This window comes from Ctenopharyngodon idella, chromosome 3 (genome assembly GCF_019924925.1).
Source record: "Ctenopharyngodon idella isolate HZGC_01 chromosome 3, HZGC01, whole genome shotgun sequence".
NCBI classification, from domain to species: domain Eukaryota; kingdom Metazoa; phylum Chordata; class Actinopteri; order Cypriniformes; family Xenocyprididae; genus Ctenopharyngodon; species Ctenopharyngodon idella.
In genome coordinates, this window is record NC_067222.1 from 54516401 (window position 1) to 54525066 (window position 8666).

The following is an 8666-nucleotide window of genomic DNA, read 5'->3' on the forward strand; positions in this document are numbered from 1 at the left end:
AACTGAGATGAAGCAGACGAGTGGCAGACGACAGATGATGGAAGACAGATGAGGGTAATCCACAATGGCAGGTAGGTACACAGGTAAGTATTGTGAAAAGATGTTAAATAAATGTATACATGGTAAATAAACCTACTCTATCTGAAAAACAAGTTTATTTAATATATATCTCTATTGTATTTGTCGTATTGTTTGTAATTTGTATGTGAATTTCATTTTTAGATAATAATTTTATACGGTGAAATAAAATTTCTCATATGGTCATGTTACCCACCCCTTGCTCACCTGTTCCTTATTTCACCATGAGAAATCTGGTCACCCTATGCATAAATCCTTATCAGAACCTTATCAGGAAACTGAGATTTGTGAAGACGGTCCCAAGGTCCAAATCAACACAGACCTATACAGTGACATCTTCCAGGACATCACCCATCCAGCTGCATATTCCAGAGACATTTTCTCTTAAACCAGCAGAAACTTGAATGAATTCACTCATGGTTTTTAATAAACAATGGTCTCAAAATTGCTGCCAATAAGCTGCATTAATCACCATTATTTGCCTTAGATATATCTTATGCAGGGCTCGACATTAACTCTTGTCAGCTTGTCTGGGACAAGTGGATTTTTAGAAGGGGCAAGTGAAAAATGTTTTTACTTGCCCGACCGGACAAGTAGCTGATTAAAACTGATTAAAATAATGTATAACGGTCCTAATGTATAATGTACTTGAGTGCAGCACACACAAATTCAGTTAAGATACTGCAGGATATATTCAAAATGTAGAGTTTTTATATTTATAACACATGATACAGTTATTCAACAATGACTTACTGGATACCATCACAATTGAGAATATGACACTGATTTCATACGTTCAGTAAACAAGTAGTTAATATTAAGTCACTTAAGTCGCATTTAAACCACATAAAATGCAAAGGGACACTTACATTAAAGGTGCCATAGATTGTAAAATTGAATTTACCTCGGCATAGTTGAATAATTAGAGTTCTGTACATGGAAATGACATACAGTGAGTCTCAAACACCATTGTTTCCTCCTTCTTATGTAAATCTTGTTTGTGCAAAAGACCACTGAAAAACAGGCGGATCTCAACATAACACCGACTAGGGCTTGACATTAACTATTTTGCTCACCAGCCACTGTGGCTAGTGGTTTTCCAAAGTACTAGCCACTCAGCATTTTCACTGGCCACAATTTTGCTGTAGGGAAATTACAAACCGATTCCAAAAAAGTTGGGACACTGTACAAATTGTGAATAAAAAAGGAATGCAATAATTTACAAATCTCATAAACTTATATTTTATTCACAATAGAATATAGATAACATATCAAATGTTGAAAGTGAGACATTTTGAAATGTCATGCCAAATATTGGCTCATTTTGGATTTCATGAGAGCTACACATTCCAAAAAAGTTGGGACAGGTAGCAATAAGAGGCCGGAAAAGTTAAATGTACATATAAGGAACAGCTGGAGGACCAATTTGCAACTTATTAGGTCAATTGGAAACATGATTGGGTATAAAAAGAGCCTCTCAGAGTGGCAGTGTCTCTCAGAAGTCAAGATGGGCAGAGGATCACCAATTCCCCCAATGCTGTGGCGAAAAATAGTGGAGCAATATCAGAAAGGAGTTTCTCAGAGAAAAATTGCAAAGAGTTTGAAGTTATCATCATCTACAGTGCATAATATCCCATACTGGATGCCCGTGATCTTCGGGCCCTTAGACGGCACTGCATCACAAACAGGAATGCTACTGTAATGGAAATCACAACATGGGCTCAGGAATACTTCCAGAAGCGCAGGCGTTTTCTCTGGGCCAAGGCTCATTTGACCCTCTGGGGTCTGAGGATTTTCGGGGCCCTGGAGAAGTTTTGACATGCCCTGATATTTGTGCTTTTTTCAGTTGTTCATAAATATATTAATGGAAAAGTGTCATTACACTGTATTCAGCACAAACTAGGCTACAATAATATGTGAGGAACATGTATGTACATGTTTGTGTTTTTGAAGGAATAACATTTATGTGTGGTTATTGAAAAAACAAAAAATTTAAGTCACTGAAATAAACCCCAAAAAAAATATATTAAATCTGTGTTCACAAGACTTCTGGGTATTGGAGGTTGTAGACTAGAGTTTTTGCTTCAAAATGATGTAAAAATTATCCTGCATACTCGTTCATATAAATTGGGCGGGTTTTGTGAGCTTTTGGGCTGGAAATAGTTCACTCAATCTGGCAACACTATCAACAGCACTAAAATGCTAAGCTATGCTGGTATCGTCACATTTTTAACATTTTAAAATACCCAAGTTGGTACCTTTGACTACACTATTCCCTGGATTATTTTAAGGAAGCTGGTAAACACTGAGATGTTTCCAGGTTTAAATAAAAGAGGTTGGTAATTTTTAAATGTTTCAGGTTTATATAAAACATGTCGATAAGCAGTTAACTTAGGTTAAATGTGTCAGTTTACATGCAAAGAAAAGTTTAAACTTTTAAAAAGTATAAGCAAATAACTGAAATAAAAGACTAAAAAACTTTTTGTGTTGTTTTCTAACAGTTTGGACTTTAATAAACAGAGAACCTGAACTTAACCTTTTCAATGGCATTTTGTTTTCATAGTTAGACAGATATCGTCATGTATCATTATAAGATTGTCTAGCAATATATAAATTATTGCAGAATTGCTGTATCATATTATCATTATCGTGAGCCATGTATCGTTATCGTATTGTATTGTGTGGTACCCTGCGATTTCCACCCCTACTTGATCATCTGTTTAATCATGATATAAAGAGCTTTAAAATCATCAGAATGACTTCAGCACAGCATTAAAGTCTCAGAAGATTTGACACATCATAAGACGACACACATACATGAAAACAACTAAAGAAAGATGAAACACTTACCTCAGATCTTTCTGTTTTCTTCCTCCCCAGGTGAAAAAAAGTACACTACCATAACATACTTAAATTACTCTTTTTTAATTTTGTACTTAATATACAAAAATTATCCTTAAGTACTTTTTAAGATAATCTTAAAAACATCTAAGTGTACTCAACTGTGCTATTTTGAGACACCATGAATATGAACTAAAATGCAATGTAGTTCCAAACGTAGGTTCAGGAGAGTCTAAACATTCAGTCCTGTCAATCATCATTATGAGCGTATATAAGCAGCAGTCACTGCATCATCCCAGTGACAATTCTTCCAGCATCCTTCCTCCCCCCCATCTCCTCCTCTATTTCTCTTATTCTCCTTCTGCGCAGTACTGTTATAGAGGGGTTTATCTCGGAGCCTCTTGCAAGAACAGCAAGCCAAGTTTGTTTACCATTAACCATTAAAACTGAATGGGCAGGCAAACTTGTGAAAGCACATGAAACTCTCAAAATAGCACACTTATATGTTCTAAAGTTTATCTTAAGAAGAATTTTTAGTATATTACTGTAAGTACAAAATTAGTGTGTGAAAATAGAGCACATTAAGTACATTATAGAATTGTACTTTTTTCCCACCTGGATCTGAACTGTTGTGCTGAACAGCAGCTCTGGAATTTCTTTCACTTGTACAGAACAAGCAACTGTTTTCAGGACGAGACGTGAGAATGAGAAGAATGACAGTCAGACATGTCAACACATGCAATCACTCTGATCTGGTATGTTATTCAGAAAGATTCATTCTCAGGAAACTGTACTGTAGGATTATCCATGAACAAAGTCCATCAAATGAACACAACACCACATTCCAAAGATCACAGAGATCCTCCACCAAACCATTAGCTAGTCATAAAAACGAACCCATGGTGCCTAAATTTCTGAAGGAGCCCATGCCTGCTTAACCTCAAACTAGGGTTTGTAATGACAGAGTTGATAAATAAAGAGGACCCTCTTTTGTTCCACAAACTTTAAGAACAAATGGCTAAGTAACACCTCTGTGACCTTAATGCATAAATCCTTATCAGGAAACAGAGATTTGTGAAGACGGTCCCAAGGCCCAGATCAACACTGACCTAAACAGTGACATCTTCCTGGACATCACCTATCCAGCTGCATATTCCAGAGACATTTTCTCTTAAACCAGCAGTGAATTCACTCATGGCTCATGGAGCCTCTTGAGGAGAAATGGAAACAAATGAGCGCAGCACACACAAACTCACTTAACATACTGCAGTTTTTATATTTATAACACAATACAGTTAATCAACATAATCAACTGGTTCATAATTTGATGACCAAACTTTCGTTGTGACAACTATTTATGTTGTGACAACTGGAAAAACACTATTTCATAGTGTTGCTACAACACTATGAAACACTATGTCTATAAAGGCTAATGTTTTATGTATCTGAAGAGCGGAGAAGTGTCTTTGTCTGATATTTCCCATCTAGTTGTAGCCAATATGCTATGCTATAGTATAGAGGATGTAAGCTAAATACTGCCTTAATATTAAATTATCAAATTTAACATAGCCCAATTTGATTTGCACTGGAACAAGTAGCAGATTATTGAGACCAAAGATTGCCCGTTTAATGTACCCACTATATGGGTCATTCTCACAAAACCATTAAAACACCACGGCACTATTGATTTTAAATATTAAACATGCATTTTAGTAGTAGTACAACATACATAAGTAATACAAAACATCATAATAAAGACAATATTGTTCTCTACACTGAACAAAGAATAATTTCAACATAAATAAATTATTTTTGTATTTTACTATATTTTCAGCTGAAATTCTCATTACCGCTGTAATGACTGAGACAAATCAGACACAATTATGTCATATTTAACAAATAATCTTTAAAACTCACTCTGCGGGAACCTCCCCCACAGACCAGCCGGGGCAAGGGCCTCAGTTACCATGGACCATCAGATAAGGTTTTTACGATCAGAAACAATTTTTCAGAGACTTGTGACGGACTTAATTCTTTCTGAAGAAGGACAAATAAACTCTTTCAATCCTATATACATTCTATATAACCACGTGAGAAATGTATAAACTCGAATCCAATTTTCCCCTCTCATTATTTTCCTTTTATATGGTTTGGCCTATGTATTAATTCTTTCTTTTGAACTCCTTTGTATTATTGTTTCAGAGTTGCATACTACTGTATGGTTAACTAAAATCACATGGGTAGCATGTTTGGTATCAATGGACTCCAATTTTCGTTTCCCATTTGGTAATTTATGTTACATGTTGCTAACTCTATGGCACATTAGTATTACAAGAATCTTTAATAGTTTCTTCTTCAACATCTCAGCCAGTTTAAGCATGCTCAAAAACAATGGCTCATAAAAAGCCCCCACAGAGGGGTTCTGCATTGGTCAGGTCAACCCTGAGAGGTGTAACTTCTCCCGGACCTTAAAAGCCAGCGCACAATGCTGCTCCCTCTCTCTTGCTGATCTGACCAAAACCGCATCTGTGGGGGTTTTGCCTGTGGGCCTGCAAGGCCTGTAGGCCTCGACCTGCCCCCCCACCATGTGCTTAACCCAGAGAGAAAGAACTCTTTCCTGCTTCAAGAGTCAAATTAACCCTTTCGCACGTAAGTTTAAAATATTCTGTCTGACCCCCCAGTGTGAGTTTTTTTAAGGCGACCGTTATTGCTTGTCACGTAATGCACCACAACGCTGTATGACTGATGATCTACTTTTATTTAATTTTTCCTTTTTTATTCAAAATATTCACAAATTTGTTAGCTATAGCATGAAATATCTGATATTCCGATTGTCAAATATGTGCAAGTGGATGTGTTTTGCTGTTTAAACACCTTTATAACGATCACGTTAGTTGAGCCATATGAGCGATGGGTGCCGCCATGTTAGTTTGCGCCGCACAGAGAATCGGATCTGTTGGATTTACAACACGTGAATTCATCCACTTCTCCCGAAATACATGAACGTAAGTGAGTCAGTGACCTGGGGAAGAACAGAGTAAACTTTAAAGTTACTTTCACAATGTGTATCTGATATGAATAAAACGTGTCGTCTAATTATAATGGAAAGGGTTGTTATTTCCGCTTCTATAGACATCATTGTGTATTATACAAACTCTAAATGTATTGTTTTGTTAGTACTCATGTGTATTTAAATGTCTGAAACCTAAAATAAACATTATTTGGTTGAAAACACTGCATATATGTGATATATGAAAGCGCTGCACACGTCCGTCTCTGGTTTAGCACCAGCCAAAGCGCGCAAGCACATTTGAATTTGGCAGTTGATCACGTGATGCACTGAACGCTCTAATCACACCGGTGTGATCGTATGCATCAAAGGGTTAACAGTTTGAGTTGTTTCATATTTCTTCACCCAACACAGAAGATATTGATTACAACTTAGGACCGAACCATCAAGGATTTCTCCTCAGCCTGCAGATCCGATGCTCTTCAACAGCCAAAGGCATTTTGCAAGTATCGTACATTTGAACACTAAACAGCGATTTAGTATTGATTTGTGAACCCATTCGTTAGCAAAGGTGCTTTATTACTGAGGAAACTGATTGTCTTTTCCAGCTTGTTTGATTCTTCTCCCTAGCTCCATTTCCTTTTCCCACTTCTGGTTTCACTCATTTTACCCATGTACATGTGACTTGTGTGTATGTATGTGTTTGTTAGTTTAGTTATGTGTTCGAGATTTAGTTAATAAAACTTGTGCACAATACATATTTGGTTATGACTCTCTGTCCGCAATAAATTGTCTCTTAAATGATTTAGATCTTATTACCAGCTCACTGTCAATGCTGAGAAAGAATTATTTTTCTGTGACCATGAAAAATACCATTTTCTTAAAATTAATTAATTAATCAATACTGAGTGTTCACTGGATGAACTGATTGATTAATTGTAATGTTAACATAGCTACATCATGTTAATCTGAGTAACTGTTTCAAATATTCATAATTAATCATAATAAATAATCATAACAAGTTATGAATAATTATATTTCCCCTTTGAGCTGATTCGCAACACTGCAATGCGTCCAGGTATGTCTGAATGTATGTTGTGTTCTAATTTAATTTAAAAATGAAAATATTCAACAACAAAAAAAAAAAAATTATATATGTGTCAGTGTTCTGTGTTTGTTTCTCTGTGTCACATGTTCTTTTGTTCAGTTTTCCCGCCACTAGTTTGTTCCCTTGGTTACCCTGTTTTGAGTTTATTAGTCCCAGCTGTGTCCGGTTAATTAGCCTTGTTTGCCCCTTTGTCTGACCTGTATATATTCCCTGTGTTTTCCCTCAGTCTTGGTCGGTTGTATTGCAATATTATGCTAAATAATATTGAATCAATGTTGAAATTTCAATGCTTTTCAGTGTTGAAAAATACGAACATTGAATCAATGTTGATTTTTGGTCAGCTTCATTTCCCCACTGTAGAACTTAGACTAAGCTATGTCAATCCATCTGTCCCCTCATTCAACACTTTATTCCCATTAGCATTCATGTTCCTCATGACCCTTCCCTCTAATCCCACAAAAATGAATAAATAAACAAATAAATATAAAATAAATAAAAAAATAAAAATCCTGCCAACTGAAGTGTGTAGATAAACTCCAACCAGTTGGAAGTCAGTGAGATGAACCAGCTGGACATTATTATAATGTTACACTCTTTCAACTTAAACACTAAATTCACAACTACTCTGGCCTGGCCATCGCGAGCAGCTGGGAAAAGTGATATCCCGGTGGCTCGCTGATTTGGCACATTGTCCAGCTTGTTTGTATTTACTTATTCGTTGTTACTTTATTTTATTAATATACATTATGCCCTTGGCCAGGGGGTGCATTTTACTTGGTAGGCTACAGTACAACCACGAGATCCCAGTTCATTGGCAGCAGACGGAGCTCGAGCTCGAGCAGCGCTTGCCAAGATCCTTCACGTCAATATGAAAGATAAAAATACTACCAAGCGAAAATATACAAAAAAATTATAAAAAAAATAAACAATTTTTTTTTTTTAAAGTTTTTAACTCTTGTTTGTAATACAATATTTGTACAGTAAAAATGCAGATGTTCTCTTTAGCGGGAATCTTTCGTTACCACGGCAACCGCTTGAGCTTCCGTACTTCACGCGCTTCTCATTCGCTTAAAATAACCTTAAATCTAGCACAGTTATTAACTCTGTTCATTACAGTAGAGGCGGTCCGGAGATAAGGCGAATCTGATCTATATGCTGCAAGTCAAGGTCTGGTTCCAATTTTTCATTTTTGCATTTGCATTGTATGGTCTGAAAATTAAATTGTGAAGTGTTACGGTCCGTGTACATTTTGATAGTTTGTTTTCCACTTTGAAATTAAATACGCAGAAACGAGAAAATGTCGATTTTGGCTCGATTTTCGTTTTTTCGGGTCACGGATAGAAAATGGAAACACGACTTCAAACCCGTTTTCCACATGTGGGCGGTCATTACACGCCCTTTTCAGCCGATTGGTCAATCAATTCTGAGTCATTGACATCATCATCAGTTCGTTCAACAAAATAACAGTCCTCTGCTGCTATATCAGTATATGTCATATATCGGCTTTCTTCTGTGCAACCTAACGCGTATTTCACAGAAATATGTATGCACAGATAAATGAAGAAGAAAAAAACATTTAAAAAAAAAGTAAGTTTTAATAAGTCTGTTTTTAAGCTGTCATTGTGTTTT